This window comes from Taudactylus pleione, unplaced genomic scaffold (genome assembly GCF_031769625.1).
Source record: "Taudactylus pleione unplaced genomic scaffold, aTauple2 ptg000334l, whole genome shotgun sequence".
In the NCBI taxonomy this organism is placed as follows: Eukaryota; Metazoa; Chordata; class Amphibia; order Anura; family Myobatrachidae; genus Taudactylus; species Taudactylus pleione.
Genome location: NW_028284735.1, coordinates 3,486,703 through 3,514,077, shown reverse-complemented (window position 1 = coordinate 3,514,077; position 27,375 = coordinate 3,486,703). Strand labels below are relative to the sequence as shown.

The following is a 27,375-nucleotide window of genomic DNA, read 5'->3' as shown; positions in this document are numbered from 1 at the left end:
GCCGCCATGTCAGTCGGCCCATGTGACTGTACTTCCGGCCTGGGATAGGTGAGCATCAACTGATCGCTGTGCACCTATCAAAGGGTTCTGTGGGGTATATAGCCTGCTTCCACCTTTCTGCAAACTGCCTGAACAACGGTTGTCTCCTAGTCCCTAGTGGAGTTCCGGTCCAGGTTCCTGGCGTTCTATTTCCTCTACAGTGTGTTCCATCTCTGCCTGTGTGCCAAGACATTACTGTGATCCCTGTGCAACAGTGAGTTACCATCTGCCTGTGTGCTAAACGTGTCTCTAGTGAACTTCTTGCAACAGTGTATTACCATCTGCCTGTGTGCTAAACGTGTCTCTAGTGAACCTTGTGCAACAGTGAATTACCATCTGCCTGTGTGCTAAAACGTGTCACTGGTGAACCTTGTGCAACAGTGAATTACCATCTGCCTGTGTGCTAAACGTGTCTCTAGTGAACTTCATGCAACAGTGTATTACCATCTGCCTGTGTGCTAAACAAGTCTCTAGTGAACCAGGTGCAACAGTTAATTACCAGCTGCCTGTGTGCTAACGAGCCTCTAGTGAACTTCATACAACAGTGAATTACCATATCTGCCTGTGTGTTAAACGTGTCACTAGTGAACTTTGTGCTACAGTATTGCCAGACTTCTTTACGTTGTTTGTGGATCACTCCACAGTGCCTTAAACCTTAGGCATCTCTCATTAGGGCCACGGTTATTTGTGTCTCCAATTCCCACTGAGCTCGGGTACCTGGTCAAAGGACCGCGACCTGCTCACAGGGTGCAGCTAAGCCCAAATCCCGATTGGAGGGGTCACTGGCGAACACCATCCTGTGGGTTAGACTTCGCACCATTGCCCAGGTCTCGTCAACACTCGAGAGCTGTGGATGAGGAGAACATATATCCAGGCCCCTCGCCTTCGTTTCCTCCCGCAACCCGGACCCAGAGTTTCCACTCCCCCAGCGCCAAGCATGACACTCAGTAGGTGCCGCCTCCTGCAGGTGGTGTACAGTGACTTCACCTGGGTGCACTAACATGGGTGGCATTAGCAGCGGCTGGGACCCGGCAGAGGTAGCGGGCATGGCGGCTGCGGGACACGGCAGACGTAGCGTGCATTAGCGGTGGCAAGGACCCGGTGGAGGTAGTGTGCATTAGTGGCAGCAAGGACCCAGCAGAGGTAGCGAGCATGGTAGCGGCTGGACCCGGTGGAGGTAGTGGGCATGGCGGTGTGCCCAGGCAGAAGTAGCAGGCATGGTGGCAGACCTGGATCTCTGCCAGCCATTCTGCAGAGTTCGGCAGTGGGACACATCATTTTTGAAAAAAAATGTAACTTGTTTTAATTTTTTTAACACGGATGCATGGACGGATTTCACTGATCCGTCCATGCATCTGTGTCTTATTGATTTTTTTTCCTCAGATGCATGCCGCACGGATCGCACTGATCCTTGCATGCATCTCTGAATACATTTTTTACACAGATGCCTGCATCATGGATCTCACTGATCTGTGTATGCAGGCAGCTATCTTTATATCTTGCACAATAGTTCTTATGTCAAAATGTACTGTTTAAGCACCATATTGTGTCCTGGAGTGCTGGGGAGAATTCAAGTGAAATCGTTCACAATATCACATCATGAGCACATCATTCAATGTGTAGGGGCCTTAAGAAGCAGTTCATGGCTGGGACCATCAGTGCCAGTGAGCCCCTCTGTCCCCCACTGCTTTCTTTGTGCACTGCTTGCATGCCTGCAGCCTGCCCCCACAGCCGCCTTTCCCTCTGCACCGCCAAAACTCCTATGTGCTGTCTCCTCCACCACCAGTGCTAGTGTACCATTTTGTTGTTCTTCTCACCTGCAGGTGGCCCAGTTTGCTACTCCCTTCCCTGATGGTTAATAAATTATAAAAAAGCAATGAAATTCCATAGACAAAAAATCTTATGGTTTCAAATGTCCCATTAAGGCTTCTTAAACACAGTGGCATCCCTCCCCGCATTGTCACCTGGTGCGGAGAGGGACGCTGTACACGCGCTTGTGCTGAATGCTGCCGAAAAGGGGGCGTGACCTCTCAGGCAGGGGGTGTGACCTCATGGGAAGGGGCATGGCCTTGCTGCCCAAACTCTGTTGTCCTGTGCTTTTTGCTGGAGGGGGGGTTACGGTTTGGTATGCAGGAGGTGCAGACTGCACTGTCCTGTGTACTATACAGTGCCGGCTACATCACAGTGTCAGGAGCCAAGTGTAGCACTTAATACTACAGGAGGAGTCTGCACCATGGTGTCACCCCCTCAGCGGTGACACCCAGGTGTGGCCCGCACCCCCCTTGTGATGCCACTGCTTAGACATGATCTGAAATTTACAAAAACAACTGAATTTTTGTCACTCAAACTTAAAAAAGCAATGAAATTCCGATCATGTCTATGTAACTGAGGTCTGAGCAGAAGATAGAGCTGCGCAGATGTCATAAGAGTGGGGTGGATGAGGGAAGAGACAGAGTGATGTGGATGGGGGAGATGGGAGACAGAAAGAGGAGAGGAGAGGGGGGAGATTAAGGAGCACAGATGGGGGGGAGCCAAAGTGATGCAGATGGGTGGAAAACAGTGGTGCAGATGGGGGGAGACAGAGTGGCACAAATTGGGGGGACAAAGCAAAGTGGATGGGAGGTACGAAGTGGCATGTATGTGGGAAGACAGAGCAGCGCAGATGGGTAAAGACAGATTGGTGCAGATGATGGAATACAGACTTGCACAATGGGAGAACACATAACAGTAGGGATTGGGGAAGACAAATTGGTACAGATGGAGGGAAGACAGTGTGGTGCAGGTGGGGGGGAGAGGTGGCATGGTTGGGGAGTGGTGCAGATGGAGGAAGAAAGTAGCACAAATGAGAGGAAGACAGAGCGGCTTGGCTAGGCAGTGGTGCACATGGAAGGAATCAGAATGGCACTGATGCAGGAAGACAGGGTGGCGCGGATAGGGAAAGACAGATTGGTGTGGATGAGGGAACACAAACTACAGATGTGTACTTCTAGTTTGTAGCTCCATACGCCATGTAGCATGCCATGCATCTCGTGCCACACACTACGCCTTGAGTCGCACCACTCAGAATGTTTCGTAACATTCTGGTAGCATAGCACTGGATAAAGTAAAGTAATAAAGTGTAATACAACTTCTTGTCCACCAGGTGTCACTTTTCCTAAATTACACGGTGCATGCGTCAGATTTCCAATGCATTTTCTGTATCACTGCCCAATGATTAACTGAAAGAAGCTGTGATTCGGTACACTACAGTACAGTGTTTTCCCCATGGAATCAGAGCTGTAGAAGAATATCTAATAAAGTTTTAAATCATTACATTAAGTGTCCTATACTTTTTTATAAAAATATTTGACATGTACGCACAACTCACTTGCGCCAATGTTGGCGCAGTCAGCGCTGTCCCAGACTTAGACACTATAGTGATTTCCTGATTTTAGAAATTAGTAGTGGGCTCTGGGCCTGATTCAGAGCCAGACACTCTTTCAGAGTGCTCGCTCTGAATCAGGGTGGCATTTATTTTTTGAGAGGCGGCCTCCTGGCCGCTCACTAAGCTGTGGGTGACCAACCCACAGGCTTGGTCTGAAGCCCGGGGCTCTTCCCCGCACCCCTGGAGCGGTGGGCACGGGGGTTATAACGGGGGTGTGAAGGTGTGAACGCAGGCATGCCAGGGTGTTTCAACGCTGTTTTTAAGGTGTGCATAATTAACAGGCAGCGTCATAGTACACGTCACATGCCTGTTTTTTACACTGAAGTCCTCGCGGCAGGGTAACCACAAGGGCTGCGTTAGCTTCCGATGGTGTTCGATGTATCAATACACTTCCTGGAGATGACGTGCGCTAGTGGGCATCTCTACATACGCTAATGGGTGTCTGCATACACAGAGCGATCGCTCACACAGCTAAAGTGGGTGTGCTTATGCCTTAACGAGCATTATGTCACTTTGAAAATTTGCATACCCTGGATGCGAGCGATCGCATCTAGTGAACGGGTCTGAATCAGGCCCACAGTGCAGAGTGATCAGCCAGCGATATCGCATTGCTGGCTGATCTCTATGTGTGTACGGAGCATAAGTGTTACTCACCATAGTTGCCAAGTCCACTTATAACAAGCGGAATTGGGCTTGTTTTTTTTTCCAAGTCGCTTGTTTTTTTTTTGATGGTTGCTTGTTTTTGGGTTTGTGTAGCCAGGTCCCAGTAATAAGGTAAATTACGTAGTTGCTTAACCAATCCTTTTTGTCCTGCACTTTACCAGAGAGGGGCCTGATTCAGCAGTGAACACTAATGCGCTGCTGATGGCAGATTCCCATTGTTTGGGCATTTGCAAAAAGGGTCCTGCGATATGGCATGCAGGCCCGTATGCCTCTGTCTGATTGACAGACGGAGGAGTTTGCGGGAAGGGGTGGGGACGGCCTGCCTTCCTGGACATGGGGGCATGTTGCTCCGTTTTCTGACTTGAGAAACTAATGCATAAAGCAATATTACCAACAATGGACCAAAGGTGCATCTGACTAACACACCTTCATAATGGCGGAAGTACAAAATATCACATATATATAATTAGTTAACACAATGCCAAAATGTCACAATTTAAAGATGATGTTATCATTCCCAGAATGAATCTGTTACTTCAATCATAAACATTCTGGGTTAATATGTGCTAGAACAATAATAAGTCTGTTATTATCCACATTTGCTACTAAGGGGTAAATTTACTAAAGTGAGAGTTTTAGAAGTGAGTTTTAAAAGTGATGTTGCCCATAGCAACCAATCAGATTCTACTTAAAATTTAACTAGCACCTACTAAAAGATAATAGCTAGAATCTGATTGGTTGCTATGGGCAACGTCACTTTTAAAACTCACTTCTAAAAACTCTCACTTTAGTAAATATACCCCTAAGTGTCAGTGGAACAAAGTAATTATGGATAAAGCAAGCCTATTGTATACATGGATATTACAAAAAACAGCCCATATTATTTATCTCATTCAGCCCGAATGGCTTTACCTTATTATTATTATTATTATCTTTTATTTATAGGGCACCACAAGTGTTCCACAGCGCCTTACATAGTACATAGAACTAATAAGTGAACAAGTAACTTACAGTACATTACAGTGCAGGACAAGGACACGATTTATATACATTGCTGCAATAGTGATTAAACACTCACAATAAGCAGCAGGGAGTTGGCAGGCACGTGTTAGGTGCCCTTATGGGGAGTAAGGAGTAGAAGAAAATGTAAAGAGAAGCACATGAGGGAAGAGGTCCCTGCTCATGAGAGCTTACGTTCTGTTTCCACATAGGAATGTCTCTGGATTGGGAACCAGAATTCATAACTGGATTTATCGAGCTATGCAGGCACCATGACTGTCTTTGGTGTACCAAGTTCAAATGTACAGCAACAGACAAAAGCATGACCACGCCTTAAATGAGTTGTTAGAGTATAGTATGCCATATCACGAAGATGCAAAGCCCTAGTGTGGGTGCGCAATAAGATAAAGAATCTGCGGGCAACCTTCGTCAAACAGCATAAGAAGGTGGAGGATTCAAAATGGTCTGGAGCCAGGGCTGACAGCATATATAAACCCAAACTTTGGTATTATGACATGATGATGTTCCTAGTGCAGCAGGATCCCCTGAGATCTTCAGTACAGGTGATGGCTGAGTCAGAGGAGTGCAGCCTGCTGGAAGAGGATTTCATGACATCAACGTTAAGTTCAAAATTTTTCAGATCATATTCTCTTGCCAAGGCACTGCACCATCCCCATTAAAACAGGCCATATATTCCTCTCTGACCTTTTTAGCCAGAGAAGTCCCGGGGGCCCTAATCACAGGTGGCGCAACCTCTTCCGGATATTCGGGGTCTTCAATTGCAGGTGTTTCCAATAACCTTTGCTGGGTGGATTTCTTGTGCAGGAAGTTGTGCAGGATACAGCAAGCCGTGACCACCCAGTCAATCTTCTCGACCTTTACATTTATTGGGGTATGCAAAATCTGGAATCGGTTGGTCAAGATCCCAAAGGCGTTCTCCACAATATGCCTTGCACAAGATAGGCCGTAAATGAACACCCACTTCTCATGAGTCAAGGCCCTCTGAGGAAATGGCTTTATGACATTTTCATGAAGGGCAAAAGCCTCATCAGCCACGAAAACAAAATTCAGCCCATGTTTCGTTGACTCTCTGGACGGCAAATGAAGGGTGTTAGTGGTGAGCCTCTCGTAGAATGCCGTCTTCTGAAAGGAGCCACCGTCGGAAGAACGGCCGTTCTTCCCCACATCTACAAACAGGAACTCGTAGTTTGCGTTAATCACAGCCATCAGAACAACACTGAAGTACCCCTTATAGTTATAGTAGTAGGACCCAGAGTTGGCAGGTGGGATAATCCTAATATGCTTGCCGTTGATAACTCCTCCACAGTTTGGGAACTGCCAACGGCTCTCAAACTCATCCCCAATGGCTATCCACTCTTCCGTGCTTGTAGGGAACTGTGAAAAAAAAGAAAACTTAATGTAAAAATTAGATTTTAACAAATGTTCTCTATATACAGACTTCAGATATCCCCAGCAACCCGGACCTACACAGTGGTAAAAAGCAAAGGAGGAAAAACAAAAATAAAGAAACTGAAGACCCACTACTTAGCCAGGCCAGAGAGGCCTTATTGAAACCACCAGATGAATATGACAATTTTGCGGCCTATGTCAGTGCAGTGGTGCGAGGAATGGTCCAGGACCACAGAATACAATTTGAAATACTGACGTCTGAAATAATATTTAAAGCTATGTCTACTGACATTGGACACTACCATTATTATCCCGCCAGTAGTTCCAACCTCACCTACACTCAACAAGGCAACACACACCTACTATTCATCCCAAACATACCATCCTTCAACTTCAAACTACCCACACTACCCTCCTGATACCCCACCCACCTCCACCTTCCAAACTCAGCCCCCACCCACCTACTCCTATCAACCTCATCCCCACCCACCACCTCCTACCAACCTCTTCCCCCACCCACCTCCACCTACCATCAGACTCCCTCAACCACCTACTCTTTCCAAACAACTGGGCCCCCCACCTCCCCTACCAACCTCTTCCCCCACCCACCTCCACCTACCATGGTGCTCCCCCAGACACTTCCTCCTACGAAAATATAACTCTATCCACCATGTCCTACCAAACAACTTCTACATCCTCACCACCCAATTTTTTCACAGTATTATGTGAAGTAAATGAGGATGGTGATGATTTCTCTTAATTGTTATGTGTTTCCCAAATAATTTTACACATTTTGTTGGTATTACTCCCTGGTAAGTATGTTGCTGAATGCAGCATGGTGTTTGTGTTTCAGACTCTCAGGCAGCTAGGAACACATGCTGGAAGTACATGTCAATGGGGCCGGGCCCACTGATTTTGCACTTTCAGCATGTGTTTGCACCCCTGAAATCTGGGACGCAAACACCAAAGCTCATTCCACACCATACTTAACAGGGATTTGGTAACTTGGTGATACTTTTAACATGTTAGCCATCTTTACATCTAAATATATCTAATTTTCACATAATAATTTCTGTTCACATAAGTATTACTTTTTAATCTAGTGTTTCACATAACTAGCAAACTAGAGAAACTTATAATAAAACATTTTTCTGGTTTGACAATAAATAAAGTGTGGTGTGTGTGTTATCTTACCTTACAATAATGGAACTGCAGCACCTTCACGATAACCATGCACGTCTCCGGAATAATGCGTCCGAAAGCTTGAGCCGAGATGCGGGTCCCAGACTTTAGGTCCTCAAAGGAGCGTCCCATAGCCAGGTACCTCAGCATAGCCACAAGCCTCTCCTCGGCCGTGATTGGCATCCAAAATTTGGTATCCTGCTTCTGGATATAGGGGGTCACCAGACACAGCAATTCCTGAAAGGTGGTGTCATCCACCTGCAGGAAGTTGCAATAGTCATCTGGATTGTTCCCCCTCATCTACATCAGCATGGGCATATAGGATTGACTCTCCCTCTCCAGCAGCCAATCCTTGGTCCAGCAGGACCTCATCTTCCTCCTACACTGGGCCCTCTTCCTCTCCTCACTCAGCTTGACCATAGCATAGAACAACAGTGCTTTATAATGGCAGGGATCCATCATCACAAAAAAGCAGAAAACAGACCGACCACAGTAAATAGAGCAAGAAGCACTTTGTAAAGCCAGGCAATACAAGGCAATGCACAGTAACTAGCAATGTGGAGCGTTCAGCAGAGTAAAAACCAAGCCTCACTCATCACAGAGCAAACAGGAGTGCACAGAGCTGAAGAGGCAGGCTTTTTTTTATACCCCCAGTGAAGCCCAGCCCTCTTTTTAAATTTGGGACCAATCTATCGCATGAACGCATGTTTTTGGTGAGGCATACAATCAACCATTTACACGATCCGTCGTATAGTGATGCGTGTTTGTACGACTGATCTAATGAAAATCGTGTGTAAAAAAACACAAATTCGTGTGGTCACGACGGCCGGGGAATCATAGGGAAATCATATGATGAATCGGATCTTATGCTGGTCGTGTAGGTGTGACTTGAATTTCTGCACGAAGGATCGCATGAACAAAAATTAACGGCACGATCTGCACTCGATACTATGGAACATATGGGCTGCACATCTGATCATAAGATCCGATTATAGGAGCTGCGGGAGCGCGCATCAGATTCTATCTTACTAAAATAATACACGATTTTCACAAGATCCATCTTATGACTCATCGAAAATCAGGCAATCGGCCTGAAATCGTGCAGGAGTATGGCCAGCTTATATTAGATACAAATATAGTTTAGTTGTAACAGATACAGTTGCTTTTGATATAAAATTGCCACTGTCGTATTCCCCACTACATGAAGATCCTGCAACTCCTTGCTCAATAGATTTTTAATAGGAGCGTATCAGAAAATCTATACATATAATTATAACTGATATAAGATAGCAATTAGTGCTATAATCTTGATGTATCAGACACTTAATGCATACATTACACAAGATTGTATATCATACAATCTCTTAAAATATAATATTTCTTAATGCAATGATCTTCAGTGATGGTATATCACGTATCTAATACACGAGATTGCAGTCCATATAATTACATGGGAATCCAATGTTGTCACACCAGTGTGTTCATTAACAAATAAACTGTTAAAGCAGTGTATGCGAAATGTACGTCGGCGCGAGTAGCCGAGTGCTTGTCATTTCTGGTTTAATGTAATGAATCTGGTCAATGTTATCATGGAATCATAACATAGACAGCATCACTGCTTTTCCCTTAAACACCGCACACATAACCCGATGTGACTGATAACGGGAGATTTGTGTATTTTTCTGCGGCAAATTTTAGTATAAGGGCACAGTGAAACAATATCATAGCGGCATGATACATAGTATATATGCAGCGGAATTGCTTCATGTGATAAGAAGTGATCCAATAAATGTCTATTTGATATTGAAGACAAGGATATGCTATATGTATATTAGGAATATACTGAAACAGTGATAGTGTAATCACTGAATTAAATTGAATACATTGCTGCTGTAGACTATGGAGATTGTAAATCATTCTCCGTATTTATCAGAATAAAATGGAAGACATGATCTCTACACTATAATAACTATATGATGGTGAATACCTTCCACACACAGTTTATTTGTTAATGAACACACTGGTGTGACAACATTGGATTCCCATGTAATTATATGGACTGCAATCTCGTGTATTTGATACATGATAAACCATCACTGAAGATCATTGCATTAAGAATTATTTTATTTTAAGAGATCGTATGATATACAATCTTGTGCAGTTTATGCATTAAGTGTCTGATACTGTACATCAATATTATAGCACTAATTGCTATCTTATATCAATTATAATTATATGTATAGATTTTCTGATATGCTCTTATTGAAAATCTATTGAGCAAGGAGTTGCAGGATCTTCATGTAGTGGGGAATACAACAATGGCACCTTTACATCAAGAGCAACTGTATCTGTTTCAACTAAACTACATTTGTACCTAATATAGACAGTGAATAACTGTCTCAATACAACAGATATATATTAGAGACATACAGCTGCTCAGACTAAGGACAACACTTTCTAATTAGCTGGAGTCATCCTGATATATATACATATATATATATATATATATATATATATATACAGTCAGGTCCATAAATATTGGGACATTGACAGAATTTTCATATTTTGTCCTCTATTCACCACCACAATGGCTTTGAAATGAAACAAACAAGATGTGATTTAACTGCAGACTTTCAGATTTAATTTGAGGGTAATTACATCCAAATCAGGTGAACGGTGTAGGAATTACAACGGTTTCTATATGTGCCTCCCACTTTTTAAAGGGCCAAAAGTAATGGGACAAACTAAACAATCCTAAATCTAACTTTCACTTTTTAATACTTTGTTACAAATCCTTTGCAGGCAATTACAGCCTGAAGTCTGGAACGCATAGACATCACCAGACACTGGGTTTCATCCCTGGTGATGCTCTGCCAGGCCTCTACTGCAAATGTCTTCAGTTCCTGCTTGTTCTTGGGGCATTTTCCCTTCAGTTTTGTCTTCATCAAGTGAAATGCATGCTCAATCAGATTCAGGTCAGGGATTGACTTGGCCATTGCATAACATTCCACTTTTTAGCCTTAAAAAACTCTTTGGTTGCTTTTGCAGTATGCTTCAGGTCATTGTCCATCTGCACTGTGAAGCGCCGTCCAATGAGTTCTGAAGCATTTGACTGAATATGAGCATATAATATTGCCCGAAACACTTCAGAATTCATTCTGCTGCTTTTGTCAGCAGTCACATCATCAACAAATTAAAGGGAACCAGTTCCATTGGCAGCCATACATGCCCACGCCATGACACTACCACCACCATGCTTCACTGATGAGGGTATGTTTTGGATCATGAGCAGTTCCTTTCCTTCTCCATACTCTTCTCTTCTCATCACTCTGGTACAAGTTGATCTTTGTCTCATATGTCCATAGGATGTTGTTCCAGAATTGTAATGGCTTTTTTAGATTTTGTTTGGCAAACTCTAATCTGGTCTTCCTGTTTTTGTGGCTCACCAATGGTTTGCATCTTGTGGTGAACCCTCTATATTCGCTCTTGTGAAGTCTTCTCTTGATTGTTGACTTTGACACATATACATCTACCTCCTGGAGAGTGTTCTTGATTTGGCCAACTGTTGTGAAGGGGTTTTTCTTCACCAGGGAAATAATTCTTCTGTCATCCACCACATGTGTTTTCCGTGGTCTTCCGGGTCTTTTGGTGTTGCTGAGCTCTCCGGTGCGTTCTTTCTTTTTAAGAATGTTCCAAACAGTTGATTTGGCCACACCTAATGTTTTTGCTATCTCTCTGATGGGTTTGTTTTGATTTTTCAGCCTAATGATGGCTTGCTTCACTGATAGTGACAGCTCTTTGGATCTCATATTGAGAGTCGACATCAACTGATTCCAAATGCAAATGTCACAACTAGAATCAACTCCAGACATTTTACCTGCTTAATTGATAATGAAATAACGAAGGAATAGCCCACACCTGTCCATGAAATAGCTTTTGAGTTGATAGTCCCATTACTTTTGGCCCCTTAAAAAGTGGGAGGCACATATTGAAACCATTGTAATTCCTACACCGTTCACCCGATTTGGATGTAATTACCCTCAAATTAAATCTGAAAGTCTGCAGTTAAAGCATATCTTGTTTGTTTCATTTCAAAACCATTGTGGTGGTGAATAGAGGCCAAAATCTGAAAGTTCTGTCAATGTCCCAATATTTACGGACCTGACTGTATGTATATATATATATATATATATATATATATATATATATATATTTATATATATATTTATTTTTTGTTTATTTTTTATTTTTTTTTATTTTTTTTGCATGGGTAGCACAATTGAACACATGCATGACTACACCAGTACAGTATATAGAACTTAATAACAACAAGACCATACATCAATATTAGGGTATTGATTTAACTCTTTATTGATAGATATTACAAAAGACACTCGGCTATGTAAGAGTATATACATTATTTTATTTTAATCACCTTTTCATACTATACACATATCTTTTTCTATACTTTTAACCTAATACTTTGCTTTGCTTTTGTATAATTTCAACAATTTTATGCAATATAATAAAGGTTATATTTTAATGTCTGTGCACCACATACAGATTCCTTTTCTCTTCTCCTGTGGTAGCACCCCCTACTATAATTAGGAATGAGAACTATTACTAATGGGGGTATCTCTTGTATGTAATTTGTTTATACTTTCCTGTGCAACATACTTTCCAGATAATAGAGCATAAGAAGAAAAGGTATCAGTGTGTTTTCATCAACAAGTAGATCTTACTAACTGCTTTGGGACTCGGATGTAATTCAATTTTATGACAAGCCTCTTAGATGTAGCAGTACACGCCCACTTTACTGCCGCGTTCATACAGTAGATGTTGCTTTCACAATCTCCCGAGCCCAAATTTGTATAATTACGCTCGGAGCTCTATGGTGCTGCAAGCACTTTTATGCGAATTAGGGCTGTTGTCATATGTGCCCATTGTCCTGATGACTCGCACCCACGAGTATATCGTGTGGAATTGGATTGATCCCATAGGAACACTGTATTTGAACACATGTTAATTTTTTTTAACTTTTGTGAAGGAATTGGTGTGAAAGGCTCTAATATTTACCACCTACTAGTAACTGTCTCTCTCACAATTTTTTTCTCATGATTTATGACTATGCTCTTAGCTTTAGACCATAGGGGCCCCTAAAACCCTTAATCCAGCTCCGATGCACTAACAGCAGCACCACACAGAGAAGACCCAGCCATCAAAGGACGGTGCCCTTCAAAGGACACGGTAGCCAGGAGCAGAAATGCTGTGCAAGAAGAGTCTAATGGCATTTGAGCACAGGCCTTAAGGTCAATGGCCCATCTCATGTGACAATTGTTTTTTTTTTTTTACATACATGCCAAACAATCTACCCATATCTAATGAGTAATACACAGGACAGGGGTATATTAAGAGCTGAGGTGGCATGTGCGCAGCGCCCCTTCCCATAACCTTTAGTATTTTCCTGCCTGTGCAGTGCATCGACTCCCTATACTTGTCAGTGGTCTGTCATGGATGCAGACTGTGTGGCGCCGGGGCCACCCTGGACTCATGTGTGCTGCACACCCTGCACCCATGATAGATTCGCCTGTGACACTGTGAGACGGTGAGGCCCAAGGCGCACTGCTTACCACAAGGGGAGCAAAGGCTTTGTGTAACATAAAATGTAAATGTAGCAGGGGGGCCATCTTGAGTTGATGGAGGCGTGTGGAGTGCCCTACCTATACACTATACAGCACTGACTCTTGGTGCATAGTTCCGGTCCTCTTCTCCCTCCATCTTGCCTCTTAACCACTTACTTAGTATGGTTGCATGAGTTGCGTCTATGCCAAGCTGGGTTTTCTCTGACACAATCATATCTGATGCAGCCGTATCAGAAACGCCCACTAGCAGTTGCTGGAATATAGTCTTCCAGCAGCTGCCAGGCTCAGTAGACAGAGTGTCAATCATCCTGGAAAAGTGAAGGATGATCCTAACAGGATCGTCCAGCCAGCCACAGTGAATCAGACTGTGATCGGTGATTCTAACAGGATCGCACACAGCCTGAGCTACTTGCAGCCATGCTTCCCCCAGTGTTTTCCCATACACCCTCCTTTTAAAGACAGCGCAGCAGCACCCCCTGCTTCTGGCCTTACTTCCGACAGGACTGTTAAGTTTTGGGCAGTTTAGAAAATAAATAAATGCTACTTAACTATATATCTAAACTTGCAGTATAGATAGATAGATAGATAGATAGATAGATAGATAGATAGACATGTAGATAGACATGTAGATAGATGAGAGAGAGAGTTACTGTAGATAGATAGACAGACAGATAGATAGATATATAGATAGATAGATAGATAGATAGATAGATAGATAGATAGATAGATAGATGAGAGAGAGTTACTGTAGATAGATAGATAGATAGATAGATAGATAGATAGATAGATAGATAGATAGATAGATAGATAGATGAGAGAGAGAGTTACTGTAGATAGATAGACAGACAGACAGACAGACAGATAGATAGATAGATAGATAGATAGATAGATAGACATGTAGATAGATGAGAGAGTTACTGTAGATAGATAGATAGACAGACAGACAGACAAATAGATAGATAGATAGATAGACATGTAGATAGATGAGAGAGTTACTGTAGATAGATAGATAGATAGATAGATAGATAGATAGATAGATAGATAGATAGATGAGAGAGAGTTACTGTAGATAGATAGATAGATAGATAGATGAGAGAGTTACTGTAGATAGATAGATAGATAGATAGATAGATAGATAGATAGATAGATAGATAGATGAGAGAGAGAGTTACTGTAGATAGAAAGAAATATCAAAATACAGTAAAATTTGTCCTCAAAATTGCATTTTTCTAAATGATCAAATTATGTAAATAATGGCTATATAAACTTGACTCAGTATAATCTCATTAATAAATACGCAGATTTGTTAAAAAAAAAGGGTATTTAATCAGGTTTAAATTGTTTACATAAATTGCTAATAGTAAAAAAAAAATGTTTACTCTACACCACATTTGCTTCACAATTGCTCCCATCGCCACACTCCTCTGTCCACACCATGACTGACACATCATTCCCTCTTTCCTCCCTCCAGGGCCGCAAGTAGGGGGGCTGGAGTTGCACGTGCACCGGGTGCGCCGCTGCACCCGCTGCTAGTGTCCTCCAGCCTGGCGCCGCAGGGGAGGCTCCACGTTTTTTCCTGAACTCCAGCTTCTGGCTCATCCCATGGGCACTATGGGAGAGACGTCATGACGTCTCTCCCATAGTTCCAAGGAGCAGCTGGGCGGACCGGACAGCGGGGGATGCAGGAGCGGGGTTTAAGGTAAGTTTTTTTTGGTTAAGCAGCAATATAGGGGCATTATAATGGGGGCATTACCATATGGGCACTACTGCAGGGGGGCAGTACCATATGGGCACTACAGGGGCATTACTATGGGGGCATTACCATATGGGCACTACTGGTGCATTACTATGGGGACATTACCAAATGGGCACTACTACAGGGGCATTACTATGGGGGTATTACCATATGGGCACTACTACAGGGGCATTACTATGGGGGCATTACTATATGGGCACTACTACAGGGGTATTACTATGGGGGCATTACCATATGGGCACTACTACAGGGGCATTACTATATGGGCACTACTACAGGGGCATTACCTCAGGGGGCATTAATATAGGTGCACTGCTGAAGGGAGCATTACAATAGGGGCACTGCTGCAGGGGGCATTACCAGCGGGGGCGACAAATTACTATCTTACCCGAGGTGACAAAAATCCTAGTTTCGGCCCTGCCCCCTCCTACCACCTATTTCTTGCCCCATCACATTCCTTCCCTCCTACTTTACTGCTCCCCTCGCCATTCCCATGTACTCCTGCAATCCCTGTAAATATCTCCCCTTAGATCTCCCTCCGCTTCTCATGTGCCCTGTGAAATGCCAAGTTAGTCTGCAACAACTCACCCTTACTCATGTGTGAACTAGCTATTGCGAACAGGACTGTGATTTGTTTTTCATTTCGGATGGAGACATAGAATCACTCACACTATTTATATCCCAGCTTAATTTAAACAATTTTAATTTAACATTCACTAGTACTTACCACTCTTCAACTATTTCCTTCCTCGATATCACCCTTTACATTGAGGATGATAATATTCACACCAAAACTTACAGAAAGGATGTGGACACATGCAATTTTCTTCATTTTAATAGTTTACACTACAAGCCCTGGATTAACAACATCCCCTATGGACAATTTAGGAGGATGCGTCGCAACTGTACAAGTGACGCCATTTTTGAGAGTCAATCTGCGGATATTCTTGAAGCCTTTAGAGAAAGAGATTATCCTGATACTCTTCTCAATACAGCTCTTGAAAAAACCAGATCACTTGACAGGAAAGAGCTGTCAGTCTCTAAATCGACATCCAATCCATTTTTAGCTCAGCCTAAATTCATATCTAAGCACAACAATTGCTCAAACAAAATTAGGAATATTATATCCAAGAAGTATTAGATTCTACTTTTAGATAACAAACTTAAAGAGAATATTCCGGCAGATGCGTCGGTCATCTTCAGAAATGCTAATAATCTGAAGGATTTATTGGCACCGAGTTTTTTCAGAAAAGATCCAGTAATCGCCATTAAGACGAATAATAAGGGCAATTGGTTGAGTAATAAACCTAAGGGTTGTTTCAAGTGTGGACGCCCATCCTGTATCACTTGTGATTACATCACAAACAGATGCTGTGAGATTGTATCAACAAACTCTAATGAAAAGTTTCCCATCAAGACTTTTATAAATTGTAATACAACATATATGATATATATGCTGGAGTGCACTTGTGGCACCCAATATATTGGTAGGACTATTAGACAACTTAGGTGTCGATTTTTAGAGCACAGGAGACTCATTATGAAGAACAGCATAATGCATAGTGTCCCGAGGCACTTCACGAATATACATCACTCCAACCCTAAAGACATTAAAGTTACAGGAATTGAACACATTCCACAAACAGCAAGAGGTGGCAATAGGTTTCACAAACTCTGTTTAAGAGAAAACTATTGGATACATAAAATGGATACACTTTCTCCTGAGGGGTTTAACGAAAACATTGATATAGATTGATGAGTGCACTGTCCAGTCATATTGATACTTGTTAGATGGCTCTTTGGATGATTAGGCAGATGTACATTAGGGGTGGGTGGGACTTGATTTTGGGGACCCTCTGTCCGGAGGAATTTGGGATCTATATTTCCGCCACCCCTTCTATACCACGCCTTCCCTGTATCACTATATAATCTATTGTGCATTGTCCATTTTAATATATTTTGTAATATCTATTTGAGGTTGAAACTTAACAATGAGTTTACTTTTGAAGCCTTTGTACAACATAACATATTGCTATTTGTTACTTATTAATATATATTGATTGTTATTATGTTTTTATTTGGAGATTCACATAGATCTTAAGGTTGATTGTCTTAAATTATGCATATGTGTACCAACTGGATATATATATACTTATTGGGATTTGTAGGAATTAGTCGCTACAATATCACCTCTATTAAATATAGTGGTGAAGATATATTTTGATACTATTTTATAAAATACAACTCATTATCTTGTTTAAAAAAAAAAAAAAAATGTATATAATGTCCCTATGATCCCTATGAGGAGAGCGATGTATTATAATAGTTTACTGGGTCGAATCTATTGATCGGTAATGAATCATTATTAAATATTTTTTATGGATTTGTATTGATGTTAGTTGATATTTTATTGGGATTTATTTATATTCATTTTTATAAATTTATTTTTTATATGGTTTTTGTTTTTTTTCTCTTCAAAATAATTTATGTTCATAATATATAACAATATTATTTTTATAATATCAATATGATCATATATTTACATATATTTTTTTCCATATTGATTGTGGATATTAATATGATTTGATTGTTTTTTTATATATATTTTTATCATCATTATTTAAATAAGTGGCTGTATATTCATATAATTATTTTTAGTGTGTTGTAGGTTATATGACTGGGCGATTAATTTACAACATTAGTTATATATCAGTAGTAACACATCTATGATATGCTTAATACTATTTATTACTGGTATATCTTTTAATTTATCCATACTGTTATATAGATATATGTGGCCACTTTCTTTTATATATATATATAGATATTTTTTATTATGTGGTTTTATGTACATTCTTTTCCTTTTTTCTTTTGAATACAATGAGATGTAAATGTATCATGTTTAATTTAAGTTGTTACAATGACTAGACCAAAATAATCCACTGGGGGGTGTGTGTGGGTGGAGACTGGGGAGGTGGGTGGACCCTTTTAGGGGGCTCCTTTCCGTGCAGTTCAATAGATCGGCACATTACCCCTGCTGGACCTTTGGTCAACAGTCTTAGGATGTCTCGGGGGGAGGGGGGTGGTGGGTTGGCAGCAGGTGTGACGGTTGTGGATGTACACCGTGGCGGCGTGCCGTGCAGGGGTATGAGTCTCGGAGTCACTTACCTACCGGTAGGGTTTGGTGGTGTAGATAGAGTGGGGTGCTGGTAGCTGGTGCTTGAGTTTCCTTTTTGCAGGTTTGGTGGTGCTTGGGATGACTGCTGTGGTGTCAGCGGTAGGAGGACTGGGTCTGTATGGGATGGCTGCTTGCTGATGCACTGTGGGGCTTGGTGCACTGCATTGCTGGCATTTTGCTGCTGCTGCCTGGTGGGTGCCTGTTGGTGGGGATTGCTGCGGGGCGGTCAGCTGCGAATGGAGCTGGTGTTGGTCGCTCTCAGGGGGCGGTAGGTGGTCGCCTGGGTTTGGCGACCGTTTACTCTACACCACATTTGCTTCACAATTGCTCCCATCGCCACACTCCTCTGTCCACACCATGACTGACACATCATTCCCTCTTTCCTCCCTCCAGGGCCGCAAGTAGGGGGGGGCTAGAGTTGCATGTGCACCGGTTGCGCCGCTGCACCCGCTGCCAGTGTCCTCCAGCCCAGCGCCGGGGGGGCTCCATGTTTTCTCCTGAACTCCAGCTTCCGAGTCATCCCATGGGCACTATGGGAGAGACGTCATGACGTCTCTCCCATAGTTCCGAGGAGCAGCTGGGTGGACCGGACGGCGGGGGATGCAGGAGCGGGGTTTAAGGTAAGTTTTTTTGGTTAAGCAGCAATATAGGGCTAATATAATGGGGGCATTACCATATGGACACTACTGCAGAGGGGCATTACCATATGGGCACTACAGGGGCATTACTATGGGGGCATTACCATATGGGCTCTACAGGTGCATTACTATGGGGACATTACCAAATGGGCACTACTACAGGGGCATTACTATGGGGATATTACCATATGGGCACTACTATGGGGGCATTACTATATGGGCACTACTACAAGGGTATTACTATGGGGGCATTAGCATATGGGCACTACTACAGGGGCATTACTATATGGGCACTACTACAGGGGCTTCTCATGTGCCCTGTGAAATGCTAAGTTAGTCTGCAACAACTCACCCTTACTCATGCGTGAACTAGCTATTGCAAACAGGACTGTGATCGCAGAGGTTACGCAGACCCATCGCAGAATGATTGACAGGAAGTACCATTTGGGGGTGGTGATGGTGGGTGGTCGGCCGAACGCAGGAGTGCCAGTGCGTTTCAGCGGCTTAGCAAGGGCGTGCATAAATTATCCACTGTGATACCATATGCAGCATGAGGCCTCATTGCGTGCTGTGAAGTAAGCAATTCCTGACTAAGGCCCGGGCTTGTGCAAGTGTGTGTATGGGTCCAATGGTACTCGATTGTACCGATGGTTTCGCTATTCTGCGAAGTATTACAGATGTGTGTATGGTATAGTGGGTGTCCTTATGTAGTGCTGAGTTTGCATTGTGATAGCAGTGGATTGCCTTGCTATCGCAGTTGAACTGCGTGTATACACATTTACCGCCGGCTCCATGGCCGGTGGTTCAAATCCCGACAGCGAAAGCCCGGCAGAGGTGAAGATCCCGACTGCGCTATAGGTAAGTATAAACTAACTTAATCCCCCATAACCCTCCCTTAGGAGTGCCTAACCTTAACACCCCCCCAAGTGCCTAACCCTAACCCCCTTCTAAAGGCCCCCCCTTCCCCGCTGCCTAAACCTAACTCTCCCGGGGGGTGCCTAACACCCTACCCCTAGCCTAACCCTCCCAGGGGGCTGCCTAACTCTAAGTCCCCCCGGAAGCCCCTAATCTAACCCTCCCCCCCACAGCTGCCCAGCGCCCAACTTGCCTTCGATCGGGATGCCGGGCACCGGGCTCCCGGCATAGGTAAAATGACAGGTGTTGGGATTTCGATGCCTGTCATTAGACCCTTACCTGGATTAGACAGTCGGGATGCTGATGGTCGGGATTTATACCGTCGGCATCCTGACTGCATACTGTACATAGTATTGCAATCTGTAGTGACTCAGGCCCACCATCTATTGTCCTCCTGGTTTCATTTCACAGTTCCTCATTAACATCTCTGCCTGGCTCTCCCAGTTTCTCTTATCTAACCTCCCCTCCCTCATCATAGGTGATGTTAATAACCCAATTGATGACTCCACCAATCCTGCTGCCTCCAATAGTGTCTCCTTCTCATTCAGCCTCTGTGCTGTTGGTTGGTCCTGGTTTGGGTTAGGGAGGCCTAGAGGGTTCATTCACTGCAAGACTTTCAATATTTTTTGCATCTTTCTTTTTTTTCAAAACATATCCCCAAAATTCCAGGATGCAGAGAAGCAGCAGTTACTGAAATCTGACAAATGCATTTCAAAAAGACCTGGTAACCCTGCTTGATAAAGCTTTAGGTGAAGGTGTGATATCGAGGGATGAAAGGAATTATTTGTTATTGAATCATCCCATAATACCCACTTATTATCACCTTCCTAAAATCCACAAAACACTTGTTACACCACCTGGGCGTCCCATTATAGCTGGTATTGGGTCCCTCATATCTAACCTTTCACATTTTATTGATTTTTTTCTTCAGCCTTATGCCACTGCACAAAGATCACATATTAAAGACACTAATCACTTTTTACACTTAATTAAAGATGTAAAATGGAAAGATACTTATCTATTTGTGACTTGTGACGTACAAGCCCTATATTCTAATATCCCTCATGATTTGGGCATTAAAGCTGTCAAAGATATTCTGATGGGAGATTTGGAGGTCACAGAAAGTCAAAGAAATTTTATTTTGGATTAAATTTCTTTTCTACTCACACATAATTATTTTATATTTGATCACGTTTATTATTTACAGACACTTGGGACAGCGAAGGGCACGAGATTCGCGCCGAGCTTCGCCAACCTCTACATGGGGGTCTTTGGGGAGATGCATGTGTGGGGGGCGGGGCTCGGCTCGAGTCTCATGCTATACGGTCATTATATAGATGATTTGCTTTTCATTTGGGATGGGGACATAGAATCACTCACACTATTTATATCCCAGCTTAATTTAAACAATTTGAATATAACATTCACTAGTACTTACCACTCTTCAACTATTTCCTTCCTCGATATCACCCTTTACATTGAGGATGATAATATTCACACCAAAACTTACAGAAAGGATGTGGACACATGCAATTTTCTTCATTTTAATAGTTTACACTACAAGCCCTGGATTAACAACATCCCCTATGGACAATTTAGGAGGATGCGTCGCAACTGTACAAGTGACGCCATTTTTGAGAGTCAATCTGCGGATATTCTTGAAGCCTTTAGAGAAAGAGATTATCCTGATACTCTTCTCAATACAGCTCTTGAAAAAACCAGATCACTTGACAGGAAAGAGCTGTCAGTCTCTAAATCGACATCCAATCCATTTTTAGCTCAGCCTAAATTCATATCTAAGCACAACAATTGCTCAAACAAAATTAGGAATATTATATCCAAGAAGTATTAGATTCTACTTTTAGATAACAAATTTAAAGAGAATATTCCGGCAAATGTGTCGGTCATCTTCAGAAAAGCTAATAATCTGAAGGATTTATTGGCACCGAGTTTTTTCAGAAAAGATCCAGTAATCGCCAATAAGACGAATAATAAGGGCAATTGGTTGAGTAATAAACCTAAGGGTTGTTTCAAGTGTGGACGCCCATCCTGTATCACTTGTGATTACATCACAAACAGATGCTGTGAGATTGTATCAACAAACTCTAATGAAAAGTTTCCCATCAAGAGTTTTATAAATTGTAATACAACATATGTTATATATATGCTGGAGTGCACTTGTGGCACCCAATATATTGGTAGGACTATTAGACGACTTAGGTGTCGATTTTTAGAGCACAGGAGACTCATTATGAAGAACAGCATAATGCATAGTGTCCCGAGGCACTTCACGAATATACATCACTCCAACCCTAAAGACATTAATGTTACAGGAATTGAACACATTCCACAAACAGCAAGAGGTGGCAATAGGTTTCACAAACTCTGTTTAAGAGAAAACTATTGGATACATAAAATGAATACACTTTCTCCTGAGGGGTTTAACGAAAACATTGAAATAGACTGATGAGTGCACTGTCCAGTCATATTGATACTTGTTAGATGGCTCTTTGGATGATTAGGCAGATGTACATTAGGGGTGGGTGGGACTTGATTTCGGGGACTCTCTGTCCAGAGGGATTTGGGATCTATATTTCCGCCACCCCTTCTATACCACTCCTTCCCTATATCACTATATAATCTATTGTGCATTGTCCATTTTAATATATTTTGTAATATCTATTTGAGGTTGAAACTTAACAATGAGTTTTCTTTTGAAGCCTTTGTACAACATAACATATTGCTATTTGTTACTTATTAATATATATTGATTGTTATTATGTTTTTATTTGGAGACTCACATAGATCTTAAGGGTGATTGTCTTAAATTATGCATATTTGTACCAACTGGATATATATATATACTTATTGGGATTTGTAGGAATTAGTCTCTACAATATCACCTCTATTAAATATAGTGGTTAAGATATATTTTGACACTATTTTATAAATTACAACTCATTATCTTGTTTAAAAAAAAAAAAAATTTTTGTAAAAATGTATATAATGTCCCTATGATCCCTATGAGGAGAGCGATGTATTATAATAGTTTACTGGGTCGAATATGTCACTACTCTATTGATCGGTCATGAATCATTATTAAATATTTTTTATGGATTTGTATTGATGTTAGTTGATATTTTATTGGGATTTATTTATATTCATTTTCATTAATTTACTTTTTATACGGTTTTTGTTTTTTTTCTCTTATTTACATATATTTTTTTCCATATTGATTGTGGATATTAATATGATTTGATTGTTTTTTGATTGTTTTTTTATATATATTTTTATCATCATTATTTAAATAAGTGGCTGTATATTCATATAATTATTTTTAGTATGTTGTAGGTTATATGACTGGGAGATTACTGGGTTATATGACTGGGCGATTAATTTACAACATTAGTTATATATCAGTAGTAACACATCTATGATATGCTTAATACTATTTATTACTGGTATATCTTTTAATTTATCCATACTGTTATATAGATATATGTGGCCGCTTTCTTTTATATATATATAGATATTTTTTATTATGTGGTTTTATGTACATTCTTTTACTTTTTTCTTTTGAATACAATGAGATGTAAATGTATCATGTTTAATATAAGTTGTTACAATGACTAGACCAAAATAATCCACTGGGGGGTGTGTGTGGGTGGAGACTGGGGAGGTGGGTGGACCCTTTTAGGGGGCTCCTTTCCGTGCAGTTCAATAGACCGGCACGTTACCCCTGCTGGACCTTTGGTCAACAGTCTTAGGATGTCTCGGGGGGAGGGGGGGTGGTCAGTCGGCAGCAGGTGTGACGGTTGTGGATGTACACCCTGGCGGCGTCCGCGCAGGGGTATGAGCTGGAAGCAGTAAAGCTCAACCGAATAGGCTTGCTGTAGTGTAAGGATGTAGGGGGTCTCCGACGCGTTTCGGCAGGGGCTCTGCCTTCTTCTTACCTTCTTGAAGAAGGCAGAGCCACTTCCAAAACACGTCAGAGACCCCCTACATCCTTACCCCACAGCAAGCCTATACCAGAGCTCTTCATCCCCGCGGAGAATTTGGTTGAGCTTTGCTGCTTCCAGCCCCCTCTTTACCAACCACCTGCATGGCCGCGCTAGGCACCACACCTAGCAAGGCTCTGCACAGCCCTCCTGACCACTACTCCACCTGCCGAACCCAGGCGACCACCTACCGCCCCCTGAGAGCGACCAACACCAGCTCCACTCGCAGCTGACCGCCCCGCAGCAATCCCCAGCGATCCACACCAACAGGCACCCACCAGGCAGCAGCATCAAAACGCCAGCAACGCAGTGCACCAAGCCCCACAGTACACCAGCAAGCAGCCATCCCATACAGACCCAGTCCTCCTACCACTGACACCACAGCAGTCATCCCAAGCACCACCGAACCTGCAAAAAGGAAACTCAAGCACCAGCTACCAGCACCCCATGCTATCTACACCACCAAACCCTACCGGTAGGTAAGTGACTCCGAGACTCATACCCCTGCGCGGGACACCGCCAGGGTGTACATCCATAACCGCCACACCTGCTGCCGACCCACCACCCCCCCTCCCCCCGAGACATCCTAAGACTGTTGACCAAAGATCCGGCAGGGGTAACGTGCCAGTCTATTGAACTGCACGGAAAGGAGCCCCCTAAAAGGGTCCACCCACCTCCCCAGTCTCCACCCACACACACCCAGTGAATCGCTTACCCCCCATGGGTGCCTGGGACCGAACAGGATTTGCACTGTGACTTTTCCAATAAATCATTTGGCCTCCATTTCTGTCTGTCTCCATTTCCTCATCCCACACCTCCAGTCCAGCCAACCCCCTTCCCTCCCCACACCCCATCACTCCCCACACGATATAGAACACACACAGACCACGATAAGCTACCACACCCTCCCCACACCCCATCACTCCCCACACGACATCGAACACACACAGACCACGATAAGCTACCACTTCAGCATCGCACCCATAGGGCGAGCGCACCCTCTGAACTCTCTACCCCATTCTATCGCTACACAGGACCCGGTACTCCTGTTTTCAGGAAGGTGCAGCACCCCGAAACAGATACACTCACATCCCATCTGCCCATACAGCAGAACGCAGTTCTAACCCATCATTCGCAAAATAATCCACTGATTGGTAACTAATTGATTTCTGAAGAATCACCTGTGTTAGCAGGTATATAAAGGCAGCATGGAGATCTCCCTATTACCTTTGATAAAGTCACATGCCAAGTGACGAAACACGTTAGGCGAGACCATCTCAACACTCATTATTCACTGATACACTGTTGCTTCCTGTGATTGCCTGTGCTCCGACTAGATCCACGCTCTGGCATTTCATCCAGGCTCATGCTACGGGCGCCTGTGACACAGAAGTTATTACTGTGGTGTGCGGATCGGCTTCTAAGTCTAGTGTGGCACTAAACAGAATACTCTGGAATACAGAAGACCGAGGAAAAGGGGGCCCCACTTTCTATACATATCGTGAGTACTCACAGTTCCTCCGGGTCAAAGATCTTATTTCCGAGCTTCTGGTGGAGACTTCATTTGACCAGCTGCACGACCTGTATTTAATCATTATTTGCCTACAATACACTCACCACTTTGCCTTGAGGGGCTGTAATTACTGCAAAGAAAACTATTTCTGCTTTTGATTAGCGGTGGAAGAGATAATAGGCACAGTCGAAAACACATGCTTCTGAATATACTAATAGGAGCCGGCATTTTCACTATGATTTAATTTACAGAGACTGTTTTTCCAAAAGCTGAAAAAACATATATGAATAATTTTGGACCGATTGTGTGATGTTTACAATACTTTTTTCATCATCAAGATTCTCAGGATTATTTAGCTAGATTCTATCTGCTGCAGCATTTGCTCATAGGAGCATGAAGTCACTTTGTATCAAAGCTTAACATAAGGCTGCTTATGACAAACATTTTTTTGTATCATTTGCAATAAGGAGCACAGTGTTCTGTCATACCAATAATTGGTATATAATATATATATGTTGTATTATTTGTTTATTGTTTGCATTTTTTTGAATGGTATTTTTTGTCATTGTCTAGATAATTGTTTTTATGTGCCAGTATTGGCTAATGAATATGCTTATTTTATATACATCTCATTGTTAAGTATTCATCTACTGCTTACATCTTCACATTATATATTATATATTTTTTATTGAGTTCACTGGAGTGTAGGCGCTGAGTTCTTGTTTTTTCTATAGTTACTGAAATCTGCAGGAGCAGGTAGGATAGAGCAAGACAGTCTGCTAACTGTCCTGATTCTGGTTGGGCAGTCCCTATTTTTGGGGATTGCCCTGCTAAGTCAGGACTTTGTCCTCACTGCAAGGACAGTTAGGAGGTATGTCCCACTTCAACTATTTGTGAAAGACAATCTATGTGGACCTAGCATTAGTGAACACAGCATTGCCCATGTATTTCAAGTTGATGGAAAGGGTTCAAAGAACAGCCTCACACTTCAAAAAATGATACCCATGCCCCTTGTGCTGTGTCAGAAGCAAACAAGTATCAATTATTTGAGGTGACCAGGGCAATTATTTTTCTTTCCATCTGCCCAACCTGGTGACTGTCAACCTTGAACAGCTGGCCACACATTTCTGCTTTGTGTCACCATCTCTTAGTGGGCCCGTATTGTACGTTCCCCCTGTGGGCCCTCCATGCCCCAGTCTGACACTGCCCACATTAACACACACATTTGTAGTATCACAGTGTCACCTGGCACCTAATTAGGAAGGGATTGATTATAAAACCAGGGAAAAGGTTCTCTCTTCACAATAGTTTCTCACTTCACTAAATAATCCATACAGTACTGTATCAAACTATACCATGGTTTTGTTATTATTCCTTCCCTTCCTAAGGGGAAGCCAGGAGGTGATTTTTAAATTGTATTACCGTATAATATGAATAGCCATCAGCCATGACTGAATGCAGCACCGCCTGCCTGTCCCTGCAGACCGTCCATGGTCCTCACTTCAGGCTCTTGCTGAATAGATCTGGGCAGGTGGGTGGGAAAATCTTTCTGTGCAGCTCTGTGAATGGAGCACAGCATGTGTTGCTGGCAGGGTGGCTCTCTGCAAGGGGCCCTGGTCTAAACACAGCCAGGAGCAACCGCTGCCCAGCCCTATATCACCAACGGTGATTCACCGGCTCCCACGTGCCCATGCATCTCCTGACAGTGGCTCCAGCGGCAGCGCAGGCACAGAAGTTAGTGTGGCTCTCCCCTTACTTCTTTGATCCTGGTGCCGCCCTCATTCGGGGCTGCCCCCAAGCCACCACGGGGGCTGCAGAGACTGTAATACGCCACTGTTAGGGAACCAGATCCACTTTGTGACAAGGTTTGAACAGAGTCCCGAACTCGGGTTTGGAATTTGGACGTTTTAGCTGTTTTTAGCGATTTTTCATTGATTTTTATCCGAATCCAAAACCAAAACACTCGAGGGTGGTTTTGCAAAACCAAAACATAAAGATGAATCTAGATCCAAAACCAA

The 27,375-nt window shown here is 42.8% G+C and overlaps 1 protein-coding gene across 1 annotated transcript in view; it reads right to left on the bottom strand.

The window, feature by feature from the left end:
- LOC148508928 (NXPE family member 2-like) overlaps positions 1-27,375 on the bottom strand; it is a 215,316-nt gene that overhangs the window by 162,075 nt on the left and 25,866 nt on the right. The gene's annotated exons all lie outside the window — the stretch shown is intronic.